The following is a 14241-nucleotide window of genomic DNA, read 5'->3' as shown; positions in this document are numbered from 1 at the left end:
TTTGTTGAAATATATGTTTCTGACATAATCACAGTTCAATTTTGAAACCTGAATGGTTATGTTTCTTTAGGGTGAGGGTTTGATTATGTCTTTATTTTAAATGTTCCTTGTTATTTATAAAACGCACGTGTTAAAATGCTTAGCTGATTGTAACAGGACTCTCATTCAGGAATTTTATTCTTAAATGTCTACCTGTTTGAGGACAAATTCCTAATTTTTATTTTTTTTTCCCTTGGGGACTGTAGGAGAGCCTCACTCAGACTTTTTTTAATTTTTTTTGCTATCTAGTTCATGATCCATTCCTTGCCTGTATTTCTTGCAAACTGCTTTTGCATTTCTTTCCCCTCCCCCAAAAACTCTGCTTTCATAGCTTAGATTCATAGCCAGCCTTGCAGTTGGCTTCAGTAACAGATGGGTTCTGGGCTGTCATCTTCCACAAACCGCCAAATTGGATTGTATATTATTTTTCATAAAATAAGTTGCTGTGTGCTGAAGAACGTGCCGAATCTTTGACAAATGATTTTGTTCAGTAGGAAAGCTACTTCAAATAATTTATTTCCATTCTTGAATTTGCTGAGTGGTTTGTTTTCAAAAAAAGGATATTAAAGCAAATTTTGGTTTTTGCAAAGCTAGGTTTTCAAAGGAATCTGGTTCTCTTTGAAAACTGGAGATGAAACTTGATGCTTACTACACTCATTTTATATGGAAAACACTTCTTCAAGGCAGCATGTAAAAGATCAGCCCAGTTAGAGCATATGTGTGTGTCAAGTGGGTGAATTCTGTGGTAAGTAGGGCAATGAATAAGGTTTCCTCTGGCCATGGAAATATCCCAGGCACTGGGCTGAGGGTAAAGAGAAGATTGGATCCTTGACTTTTTCACTTGTTCTGTAAAAAATGCCAATATCCTTTTGTGAATCTTGCATTTTGCTTTCATTTTTGAAAGTGTCTGAAAATGAAACAGACTGTTTTGATTTGCTGGATATTCTGAGATGTTTATGGACCATCATAATGCAATTTACCTTTCAGTTTGGCTGCTAGGAAGTGAGCAGAAATAAAGGGGAAACTCAGTGATTAGCACAGTTATTCACCTGTTAATTCAGCCAGCTTTCACTAAATTGTGATTGTAATAGTAATGAAATGTTTCATAACCCTACTGCTCATCAGTCCTTATTCTTAGAAGCTGTGTTGAAAAGCAACACAAATAAAATTAGAAAACACCCTACCTGGTGAAGAGGTAACATGTTCAAAGTTGGTAAATAATTTGCTGCAGAGGAGGGGAGAAAAGAGGATGTTTGTTTTAGGTTCCCATGTAAGTTTGGGAAAGCTACTTGAAGAGGCTTTTGTGTACATAAATAGTTACCATGTGCTTTAAAAGAGCCAAACCACAGCACACTAGAGGTGTAAAGAAAGAATTCTAAGTTAAAAGGACATTCTGTCCATATCTCTGCCTTTTTGTTAAGGCCTTTAGTATCTTGCAGAGCACAGGTTACCTCGCATATCTTAGGATGTCTGGACATATATCTTCTACAGAAAAATAATTTAAATTTTCTATCTTTTGCAGATAGAAAAACTGCATTTGGTTTAGTGAATTCTAGCAAGACAGGAATGTTTCCCACCATTGAAGCCTGACAGCTTATTCTGATGAACTGTTCAAATTCTTCTCTGCCTGCTCTGACAAAAATGTCTTGAACTGTGCAGGAATGGTTTGGGAGTTGGAGAAGGAAACAATATGAACAGATAACTTGTGGGTAGTCCGAAATCCCCACCTTCAAAGCACCCGATTTCATAACTTTTCTATATGCTCCTGCAAGATATTTTTGCAATTGCAGTCATGGAACAAAAATTTACATTTTCCAATTCTGTACATTTTATTTTTCTATTCTGTACAGATATAACAAGAACATTAACTGGTACTGGAAATTAAGTTCAAAGCCTGCTTCTGTATTGAGATTAAAATTTGAGTCATTTTGCTACAATATATACTTTAATTTTAAAACTATAGAGCTAAATTTTACCTTTGTGGAAGAACTGTTCTTACACTGAGGGTTTACAGGATTAAATTAAAATAAGCCCTCCATTCTGGTGTGCTTTCAGCATAAATGCACATTACCACCTATCTGGAAAGGAAGGAGATTCACAGAATACACATCACTTGGACAATTGTATCCTGCTGGCTGTCATGTTGACTGGTGACTTTTCAAGGAACAGCTTCTCACTGTAAATCTCAGAAGGCACTTTAACAGTCATTTGTCACAGTGTGAATTAGTGAGTAAAGCCCTCCCTTTGCCTTTTCTTTTGGAAATCACCTGAGATTGTTAAACTAGAAGGGGATAAAAAGCCCACACATTTCTTATTCAAGTGATTTAAAATAACTGAGTCTAGATTCAACTTATATAAAAATTCTAATATAATTTCCTCAAAAGAATATTCTATTACAGTTTCTTCAAAATAATCCTCCTCTTTCCTTCAAGAAATACCTTAGTCAATTTGGCCTCCTCATTTTAGAGAACTTGCTAACTTGCAGACATTCTTCATTTAACAGAGGCTACAAATAAAAGGACTTGAGCAGATATTGTCAAATTTCTCTTGATTTGCCCTTGTAAATAAATTTTCAAAACTCTTAAAGAGATTTAGAAGCCTAAACTCTAATGTGAAAGCTTGATTTTGATTGAAATTGCTCAAGATCTTAGCAGTCTAATTCTTTAAGAGAGCAAGTGTTTTTATATCTTGCAGTGAGATTCTGCATAGTAGTAGTTGAAAAGTTTGACTTGCCCTAAAGTCTCAAAACATTTGCTGTGTGGGAAAGGCCAACCCCTTTCTCACTGCTTAAAAAAAATAATAAAGAAAAATATTGACATTTGTAAAACTGCTGCATTTACCACAGCAAGAGGCTGGAGTTTACACTCTTGTGGTGAGTTTAGGAGCACAGTCCCAGGAAAGTAAACTGTTTATATATTTCCATACTCACCATCCTTCTAAATTTATCTTGACTGAATCCCTAATACAGATAATACACCTGTGTGTAAGGGAGAGGAAGTAATGCTTTGTAGCAGGCAGTGCCATTAGCCTCATTCTGTGTTTTACCATTCTTCTTGCAACAACAATGGAGGCCCAAAATGCATTGTTTCTGTGTTTCTATATTCCACTTAAACTAGCACAAAGTGTGGAATTGGGAAAGGACATGGAAAGAAAAGAGTAATTTCATTCTATGAAATGCTATGACTGGATCTGTCCAAAGAATCTGTTGGTATCATATCCCAGCAGATACACTGCACAAACCATTTAAGTGTCTATCTTGCAAACTCTCACAGAACAAGCAGTTTTGCTCCTCTGGGACAACATGATGCACAGTTTGTAAATCTACTTGGTACTTCAATCATTACTTAATTATAGACTTACTGCTAAAGCTCTTATTTTTCCATCTACAACTTGACACATACTATTTGACATCTGGCAGACTCTATAATACTCCTTGGGGAGCTAAAGCAGTTCTTACCCTCCTAATTTTATGATTATTATTCTATCACATCCAATGATTAGGACTATTTATTTTATAATAGGGAGCTCTGTGCTGCACTCTGCTTTTCCTTCATAATGCTTTTCCATCTTCTATAGCAAATGGTAGCATATTTCATATTGTCTTCCCTTTATCCTGTAACAAAGAAATAGGTCACTTGGAGCATCAGAAATGTCTACACTTCAATAAAGTTGTAAAATCTGCTAACCATTTCTGCACTATACATTCAGTTGATCTTTATCCTATCTGACACAGTGTGCCCAAATGCTTATACTAATTCACTTTAAATGTGGATTCTTCACCTTTTTTCCAAGTAAGTGAACAAGTTAGGTCCTTTCTGGAGGCCTCCACGATCCCATAATCTGTGTTATTGGAGAGAGTAGCGTTCAAGACTTGTAAGTGTTCTGCAGCATAGAAGATTTGGTGCAGAATGCCTTAAAACAGCTGTTAAATATTTCAGCCTCCCCCATGCAATCATCTGCTAATTATGTTAGCTGTCAACTTCCTGGTGGGAAGAAGCAATAAAACAGAAACAGTCATTAGGAGACAAAACCCGGTATTTATCCTCACAGATAAAAACAGTGATGTTATTATTTACTCAGAAGTATCTTGAGGGACAAATCCCACCTCCACTTAGGGATATGTGTGTTGGGAGGTACTATATTTTGGTGGTGGGAAGCAGGCTGCCTGCTTTGCCAAGTACTAAGCTATGGAAGATATGGAAGGAAGGCATTAGGTTAAGATAAGTGCAAGTTATCTACTGAGATAGCAAAAAAGAGAAGAGTCTGCCTTCCCTGTGCTTGGGTGTGACAAGTCTCCTGCCAGCTTTAGCCATTGATGGCTGCATCTCCAAAAGCTACCAGTACAAGGGTCATGTGCCTGGCAGGGACAATGACACAGTTTGAGCAAGTCCTTACTATGGGTTAGTTCTGCTGGGAAAGTCTGGCCCTCCCTCCTAGATTCCGTACCCTGAGTCAAACCCCTTTGGCATTTTGTAAAGAAAAGAGTTTTGGCCTTTAGCTTTCTATGATGTTAAAGTTAATGGCATTTGCTGTATTTGTAGCTTAAAGTTACAGAGCTCCTTCACAGCAAAGTGTTTGTTAAAATACATTATAAGGAGTAAACATTATAAAATAGCCTTGCTCATTTATTGTTCCAAATAATTTTTCTCACTTTGTTTTCTCTTGCCCTTGTGGCTCAAGAAAACTTCAGTACAGACAAAACCAAGGTTACCAAACCTAATCTGGACCAAATGCCAATGGGAAGAAACCCAACAAGCTGCACTGCAAATGGAAAAATGTGGTTATGTTTGTTGCTTATGTGTAACACCCCTTGATACACAATATTCCCTGACCCTGGAATGGAATTTAGTTTCTTATCTTCACACCAAATTCAAAAGAAACTGAGGGCACTGGTCACTTATCACTGTTGCCCTGTAGTTCTTGCCGTGGAGCAGAGACAGTTCTAACAGAGGGACTGAAGGCTGAGCTTTATATTTAGCTGAATGTACCCTTTTGAGAAGTGAGCAAGCTATGTTTTTACTCTATACAGCAATCTAGAATTTGATCATTGTTCAAAAGGGTTTTCAGTTCAACAAATATCTTTTGAAAAGCCATTTTTGTAGATAATGTCCAGTCTTTAATTACTGTTTCGCTCTCTCAGTAGTAATTCAAGGAACATAATACAAACAGAAAAAGTGGAGCAAACTACTCTAATGTGCAGATGTTGATTAGTCAACCTGGTTTTATAAAGACAATCAAAATCTAAGCAGATTTTTCACCCACCTAAAATGATAATAAAAGTGAAGCTAATCTCACAAGAGCCAGTGAAGGTACCATGTGTCTCATTGACACTAAGAACTGCATTCAAACACTGACCCACATGGTCATTTATTTTTGTACTGGCACTAACTGCAGATTGCATGAAAATTGCAATTTAGTTAAAATGGTACAAACAACATTCGAAATGCACTGGATTAATTTTAAAGTCTTGATTAGTTTTTCCTTCATTTTCTTCTATTTTTTGGCAGTTCACAGATCACAGTCTGAGTTCAGAAAAGAACAAAAAAGTGAGTTAAATTCATGCTGACATTATGAATCCATTTAAGACAATTAATTGTGGCAGTCACTCTGACCAGCTCAACTGGTGATGCAGAATGTTGGGCTTTCAGTGTGGTGCTGGCAGAGCATTTAATGTAGGAAGATCAAGGCCGGCCCCTGGAAATGTTTCAGATTATGGATTCTGAGCATGTAGGAGAGAGGAAAACTTCAGGAGCCTCTAAAAAGTAGTGTGCTGGGATATAGCATGGGCTAGTCTGGGACTGTTGTGGAAGACCTCGGGTTTTGCTCCTAATTTCAGATAGGAACAATCTGTTAGAAGATCACTGTTATCAAGATTATGAGGTGAATGTCATCTTCTAAGGCAGATGAGTGGAGTCATAAAGTCATGTAGCACCCTACTGCTACTTGACTTCAGGCTAAGCTGAACTGAGCATTTAGAAATTTCTTTCCTTTCTAGGATGGCAGAGCCACTTTTCAGTAACAAAAGTGGCCAGATGGAGAGAGCTGGAAATACTGGAAACATTACTGTGCTTTCTTGTATCACCCTGGAGAATTGGCTATCAGACCTTCTGGCATCCATACAGTCGGTTCTGTCCATGAACACAGACCTCTCCTCATTGTATCCATGTATTCCACTTAAATCTAATCAGCACTAAGGTCTATGTCAGACTTGAAAACAAGATGACAACAACAACTGTCCTGACCCATCTCACCGATACAGTTAAAGAGATTTGAAATAACTTGACTGTCAAAAAAGCTAGCAAAATCTGAAATTTAGCATTAATTTTGGAAGTTATATTTTGGGGGGGGAAAATAGTGTTTACATTGACTAGACCAGTATTCTGAAGGCACTTTTGCTAAATGATTTTCTGAACACATACAAGGCACATTTTGAAAGTTTGAAGTCATTATCCTGAAAAATTAAATACTGGGCAAACTATTCTGCCTGCTGTAAAACTGATGAAGAGCATTTTACTTCAGAGACTACAAAGTGTATTCAGTATGAATAAAGATGACAGAATTAAACTTTTAAAATATTGTGAAACTTGATATTTTAAATTTTTCTTAAATTAATGAAGAGAATTAAAATCATGCCTTATGATTAATCAGGAAGTGTAATAGCTCACTCTGAGTAAGGAGACTGAGATTTATATGAAGTCTGTAATTATATGTACCCTGTTAGCTGTGGAGAGAACAGTATCAGGTGACATTTTAGAGATAATAATGACTTTTAAAGCACTTGTTCAATTATGTGTTCAGAATTCCTGAATCATTGCCACTCCTTAATGAGACATTTATAATTTAGATGAAAATTTTGCAATTTTTTCTGTGTAAAACAATAATCATATCTGTGCATCAGGCTGCATTTGAAAGGAAGGAATCAATTCCAACCACTGTTAGATATGTTGCACTGTATACATATGTTAGGCTGCAAGTATTACTTAAGAAATTCTACGTATTTTTTCCTCCATCTGGATGTCACCATTGGAGCCAAAGCAGCTTTAAATACTAGAGAATGAAGACAAGGTGCAGTTCTTTTGGAGAGGGTCATCAGCAGGAAATGTCATCAGCACTCTTCTCCTGATGATTTGGTAAAGGTAATGGAATCTTCTCTGTGGGAAGTGTCAGGAGAGACACCTTCAGTCAGGTACTGGGCTTTAGGTTTATGTCTTTTCCTGAGTCTTTGTCTGAATGCTCCTTCTCTTTGTATTTATCTGTTAAATACTCACCTTTTGTGTAGCTGGTAAACACGTGCTTGTTGGAGACTGCAAGTGTACACAGTTCCCATAATTTCAGGAAAATTGCTAATCTGATATTCAGCCCTGTATTACTTCTCAGAGTTGTTGGCATTCTAATGGCATATTTTGGGGTGCTAAGTGTTTCCAGATTGCATATGTGGACTGTCTCAATATGTAACTTTAAAAAGACACTCCTTTTTATAAAGTTACCCTGCTCCCGGTCATGTGTAAAAAGCATATGTGGTACAATTTTTTTTTCTTTTTTCACTTTTTAACACTTCAGCTATAAATGGAATCTCAGAAAAGTTCTTTCTAGGCTTGTTAAGGTGTCTGTGGGAAGTTCCTGACAAATTTCATTTGACTTCTTCTGACTTTTTCCCTTCCAGATCAGGCATGGTTCCCATAATTTCCTGCCCTGTAAAAAAAAAAAATTGTTGAGCTAAGTAAACCTGTGGACAGGTAGGGAATCAAGCAGAGTACAGAAAAAAAATACTTAAACTTTTAAACTAACTTTATGTAGTGCCTTTGATGTCACTGTCTTGCATCCTACCTAATCCTTTCCAACTAGAAGGGAAAATGTAGCTTGGAGAAGAAATAAACATGCAAGAAAAATTAAAGTGATCTGATGTAATGTTATTCCATGCTTCTGTGTGTTTTGTGACAGTGGTCAGTACATAATTTTGGAATATGATTCAAAAGATAATGGTGTAATATTTTTAGTTACTAAAAACTCTAAAAATAGTAAAAATATAGTATCTTTACCTTTAAGAGTGCTATTATTAGCTAGTGATAATTTTCCTTTGGTAATACTGCTGGCTATGACTAGAATCAAGAAAGAGCTATAAAAATTAAGCTTCATTGTGTATTGTTTTGGGTGTTTTTCCTTACAGATAAATAAAAACCCAAATAGCAGCTCTGTTCCTTATTTGTCATGCTCTCCTCTTTTCCTGGTCACTACCTCCAACAGATTTATAGCTGAAACTATACTGTGAAAGCCAAACACCAGTGTTTTATCTGTGAGATTGACATGCCACCTAAAGTGCAATTGTACAATTTCTCCATCACTTCTGTACTTTATTGTTTTGGCCAGAGTTGTATTCCCTACATGTCATTTAAATACTACGCCTACTAAATGTACATGAAGAAAGTTAGACAAAGTGTCCTGACACTTATGGAAGATTAGGGCACATATAAACTTCTTAATTTGCAGAGAAACTGTCATCATTTCATGCCGAGTACCGCCTTCTTTTAAAGAGGAGTTAATTTCATGGGTCTCAGTCCTAGTAGAAGAGTTTTTTTTTCCATTGAAGTACCAGGCAATACAGTATCGTGACTTCTAATCAACTTTATTTATTGGATCTTGATCCAGCATAACTTATTAAGGCAGCATATATAACTGCTGCAATTTTCCAATATATGGAAATCTCCAAGCTAGCTTCAATTGCCCTTATCACTAGAATAAATATAGGCATAATAGGTAAAATAGAAACACAATTGAAACAAAAGTCCAGTAAATTCTGTGAATTTTTCATTATCAAATGTGAAATAATGGTTTATTACTCTAAGTCTCAGTTTGATAAATGAGTCATGATAAATGCATGACTGCATTTTCAGCCTCTACAGAGCTGGGATGTATGTATAACTAGTAATTATTGGAAACCATCCTTTGCTACCCTATATTGTAGTTCATGGGGCATTCTGGCAGTGTACCCCTCTTATTTTATATATTTTATATGGCAATGCATACTGTCAGTTCCTAAATAGAATATTTCAGGTGACAGCTTAGCCAGCAGTGTTTGACAGTCTAAAAATCTTCTAGGAGATCGAAAGCTTCACAGATACGACATGTATCAGTCAAAATGTTAAAAAGAAAATGCTGATTTGTTCTTATTTCCTATTTTAAGGATGGAGATGCATTGGGTGCTTCTGTAAATACAAGTTCTCTGCAAGTCCAATGCTAAACAACAAACAGATACAAACGTGATAACTGTGTATTGTAGCACTTGGTTTTCTTGTAAAACTTAACACCAGGTCCCATTTCAAGTATTGTTTCAAGAGATAGTTAACTGGCTAATTTGGAGGATCAGGAGTATGGAAAACTAACTGTATTAAGAATCAAAGCATGATCAATATTTATTTTAATTTCACTTATTTTAATTTGGAAAGTACCCCAGGCTGAAGTTTACAGTGCCAAATAATAAACTGAAATATTCTTCATTTTGTGTGTAAAGTGTTACTTTAAAATGTAAATTATCATCAGAGATAGGCTGACATTAAAGTGGGTGGCATTAGGTAGCCAAGAGGAAGTTCTGCTCTCATTAACCTTACAAGGAAGTCTCTCATACATTACTACATAGCTCTCTAACCACAGACAGATCTAAATCCTACTGTGAAGTCCAGCTGAGATTTTAATAAGATGTTACAAAGATAAGCATAAAAATTAAAATTGCTTGTCAAGTTGATCTTCAGAATAATAATAAAAGAGCTAGTCATATGTATTTAATGTTAATTTAGTAGCTTCATTGAAAATTTAGTGATTTTTTAAAGGCTTGATAGGGAGAGGCCAGAGTGGTACAGAAAATTTTGCATTGGTGTCATCTCACCCTTTATATGGGAGCACAAGTGGGATTGCTGGATAAATGCTGAAATACTGGCATAAATAGACTCCATAAATACAATAGGAATGCTATTTAACAGAATATTTGAATACATCTGAGATACACTTTTCCAGAGGAAAAATAGTTCAATACAGTCAACTGGAATAAAATTATTCTATTGATAAATTGTACTAATTTCCTTTTCAACTGCAGAATTGAAAAATAAAAAAAGATTCTGAGAAAAACAAAACCAAAACTCCAGGTAAACAAATTTATTTATTCACTGGGTCTAGACTGAATTGGCTACAGCTTTCTCACTGAATTTCCCCAAATCAGCCATTGTTGCGCAGCTTCATTAGTGATAAGAGTCTGGAGCATTTTGAAGACATCTTACACTCTGTCATTTTAACTGAGACTGTTTCATTCACATTTTAGTGATTATGATGTATATTTCACAGCACTCTGAGGTATGAGAGCATGATTTTATAACTTGTATTTATTCATAGTTTTTGTGGAGCTGAAGAGTAGAGTGCTGAAATAAGCAAGTGACCACAAACTACATGAGAAGCCCAGGCTACAGCAGGGACTTGAATCAAAGATACGCAAGAGAAGGGTATGTTTGCTCTTAGTACCTATGATAAAATGAGAGGATTAGATGTGTAAAATGTAGGTAGCAACATAACCATTGTCTTCCTGCTCTTCCAGTGAAGTTGGTAAATTACAAGTCCTAAGCTTTGCATTGCCTTTCATGTAATTTTTCAGAATTCAGCTGTAACAATGCAATTTCAGTTCACTCACAGAGGTACCAGGAGGGAAAGTTGGATAGAGCTATTAGAAAAGGAAGAAAAATTATTAAAGGTCTTGGAACTGTGTGATTTTCCACATTGCACAATCCTGGAAATTGTTCATACTTCTTTTCCCTTTCCTTGTTAAAAATATATACCCTGCACTTGCATTATAAGATAAAATCCTAGAAAGGGCGCATGCAGTACAATATCAGGAAACCTGAGCTTGGAAAGTTCCTGAAGTAGACTAATTTCCTTATAAAAAAGGGATGAAGATTGAAAAGTGAGCACAAATCAAAGTTCTTACCTCTGCTTCTGCTTTATGAGATATAAATTCTTAGCCTGTGGTGAGACAAACAGCAAAAATATCATTTAATGGAGCAGGATATATGTATGCTTAGGGGGAAAATGTATATGGGTCTTTTTAGCATCTCTATGACCAGATGCACAGAGGTCAGAGTCTGGTTAATAAATACTGATGAACACATTTTTACCTAAACAATTAATATATATGCACCACAGAAAGAGAGTAAAGTACGTGGACTTATAATTGCTTTGAGTTCAACTAAGTAGTTGTATACAATTTGAAAAATATTTATTAAATACTGTTGGTTTAGTGTTCTCATTGTCTGGTTTCAAGGCAAATAAAGATTGATTTTGCTTTGCTTCATTTCTGCTTTATGGTACAACTAGCCTCTGCTTTGCTATGTTGATAAGTTACCTTTTTTATTCTATTAGAAGGCTCTCTGTTGTATCTGTACATTCCTTTGTGAACCAGGGGTTTTGTGCTGTATTTTTTTTCAAGTTGTTGTCTTCTTATTCAATAGGCTCTTTTCCACTTTTAAGTGACTTTTAAGCTGATTTATTATATTAAAAATATGAAAAAAATGACATGTTTCTACAGTATTTTTACTGAGGATAGGCACTCACTTTATATTATATCATAACATATTTATTTTACTTTTTTGTGTTGTTTACTTCTTTTCCTGTGTGTGAGCATGTGATTTTTTTACCTTCAGTATCAATCTCCAGAGAACCTTTTGAAATGCCTTATAAAAATCCTAGTACATGATGTTCACTTTAGACTTCCCCCTTATCTATCTCTTCCAATTATCTCATAATGGAGCAGAGTGCTACAGCTCATAGTCTATTTATATCTGTCATTTGTTTCATTCTTAGTTTGTTCCCAGGCTAATCCAACTTGTAGATTTGCCATGGGTGCCATTTATTCTTTTTTCTTCTCTTGTTGACATGCTAACTAGTACTTATAATTTTGTCATTCTTCATGAACATGATGAGAATATTTTGGTTTGCCTTTTAGTTTATTTACCTGCTATTTTTAACTTTACTCTTATCTGTAATGCTGTGGTTACAAAATATGTCAACTCAGTGTCTGGCACTGGAGCCTAGTCACTGTAGAGAAACAAAGCAGCACAGTGTTCCCCTCTCAAAAAGAGTGGGGCAGAAGTCAAGTCATGTGTAACAAGCAGATGGGGCACAGGACCAGGATGTATAGATCAAATATGAATTGAATAATGAAAAATTCAGGGTACTGAACTACCCTTAATCTGGAAGATATATGACACTTGACAGACACTGTTAGAGGGTTTTGAGGTTGGCTTGGTCTTCGAAAGACATTTGAAGCAAACATGAAAATGGAAGAATGTATGCAGGAAAAATGGCCAAAATTGCAGCAATAAATGGAACACAGCCTTCCTCTGGGAAGAACAGTGGCTTGATAGCCTTCATGTGTAGATTTATGTTTGTGCAGTAGTGCGGGACAGGGGATTTAGCTGTTGACTCTGGGTAACTGCAGTTTCTCCAGTATCAGTTTAGCACACAAATAGGGCCTGTAAAAGCCTCCTTTTGGGAATACTGTGTTTGTGCATCTTCTAACTTGTATGTCTGACTTGCACTTCTGACTATGCCTATAAAAGGATCAATTTAGATTTTATAAACACTACAAATTGAAATAGGGAATTACAGAATGCTTTATTTTAGTAAGCTAGCACTGTATAATGCTGTTTCAGTTGATGGTGTAAATTTACACAGCTGAAATTTAAGATTCTAAGTTTTCTAAACGCCACTGTTAAAAGGGTGGAAGCTCTTATAATATTTTTTTTTTGGCCAGACATATTTGCCTTTGCTCAATTAGGTTTCTTTTAAAATTGAAGAGTGTCTGCACAAAGGCAGACTAAGTCTGTTACTTAGCAGAATGAACTAATCTGTTTGATCATTTATTTAGCAGACAGTGGTAAGTGATAAGAGTGTGAAAAAGGCGGTTCACTCTCCTGATAAATTTAAAAAGCTTTAATAAAGACAATAAGAGGCAGAAAATAAAGCAAAGAGTAATGGCCAGATGCTTGGCTCTCTGCCAAGAGCACACCTGGTGTTTTGGGAACACTCCTTTTATACCATTTTTGCTACATGGGTTTAATGCATATTCAAACTTTTCCAGGAACTGTTTTGCATGGCCACTCCTTGGGTCCGCCTTTTTAGAGCATGCACATTTTCTGGTTTTGCAGTTTTAATTTCTCGTTTATCATCTTTTGATTTGGGCTTTGGCTCTTTCTTCCACAGGCAGTGAGTGTTGATAGTGGTGTTGAGTAGCGTGGGCCACATTCATCTGTTCTCTGGAGGTTATCTTGCCTGTTCAGGCAGGACCTAACCCTAACGTCCAAAATTCTTCTTGACCTACACCTAAATCCTAGCTAATAGCAGGAGAAAAAGACATAGCAAAAGCTATCTAACATTATACATATAACATTCATCTTAATAATTGTGAAAAGCCAATATCACAATATGTATGTATAACAAGAGGAAATAACTTAAGAGCAGAGCAAGTAACACACTGTTGCCTATTTTAATATAGCCTCATTCTGGTATACTCCCTTTTTGAGCATTTCCCTCCATCAACACTTACCTCATTTCCACACATTTCCGTATTATCTTAATTTTGTTCTTACCATCAATGTAGTTATTATTGAAACAAGTCATCAGCATTTTCAGAGTGACACCCAAGTGGTCCAGATGCTGTGTCCTGATGTGCTAAAATATGCTCTGGAGCTTTTCGTATTAGTTAACATTTGCAGGCAGTGTCATTAAGGAAAGGTTGCAGAGAAACATCTGTAGCATTGTAGGAGTAAGTTGTGTTTGTGAAAAGGGCTTTGAATGGATGATTATTAGCATGATCAAGCAACAAGGTGATGTGTTCTGCATAAACTACCTCTATGGTCACTGTTAGGAATGCATGAATATCACCCTGTACAATCATAGAGCAGAGCTTTCTGTTGTTGTCTCCCCACCCATCCTTTCTTCCCATTATTTCGTTTACTTGGACATCTAAGATTTGGTCCATTAACTTATGGCAGCAAATTTCTGCTTTCTTTTACACCAGTATAAAGAGATTGCAATCACTGTAAATCAGACACTGCAAGTACACTAGGTGCCTGCCTTTTCCACTGTCCCAGCATGTTTACTCCTGGTGCATTAGGTGCAAGAAACAGAATGATGAAGATAAGTCTGAACAAACTGATCTGATTG

The 14241-nt window shown here is 36.1% G+C and overlaps 1 protein-coding gene and 1 long non-coding RNA gene across 4 annotated transcripts in view; one reads left to right on the top strand and one right to left on the bottom strand.

Annotated features, from left to right (window-relative positions):
• KCNT2 (potassium sodium-activated channel subfamily T member 2) overlaps positions 1 to 14241 on the top strand; it is a 129360-nt gene that overhangs the window by 3289 nt on the left and 111830 nt on the right. The window lies entirely within an intron of this gene.
• LOC147651600 (uncharacterized) lies at positions 2436 to 3942 on the bottom strand. The gene is made up of 2 exons (XR_015274160.1): positions 3820 to 3942; positions 2436 to 3652 (listed from the first exon to the last, which is right to left on the bottom strand). It is a non-coding gene; the product is annotated as an uncharacterized LOC147651600 (long non-coding RNA).

Source organism: Cyanistes caeruleus, chromosome 9 (genome assembly GCF_971803275.1).
Source record: "Cyanistes caeruleus chromosome 9, bCyaCae1.hap1.1, whole genome shotgun sequence".
In the NCBI taxonomy this organism is placed as follows: Eukaryota; Metazoa; Chordata; class Aves; order Passeriformes; family Paridae; genus Cyanistes; species Cyanistes caeruleus.
Note: the sequence above shows the minus strand (reverse complement) of the source record. Positions and strands in the feature narration are given on the sequence as shown.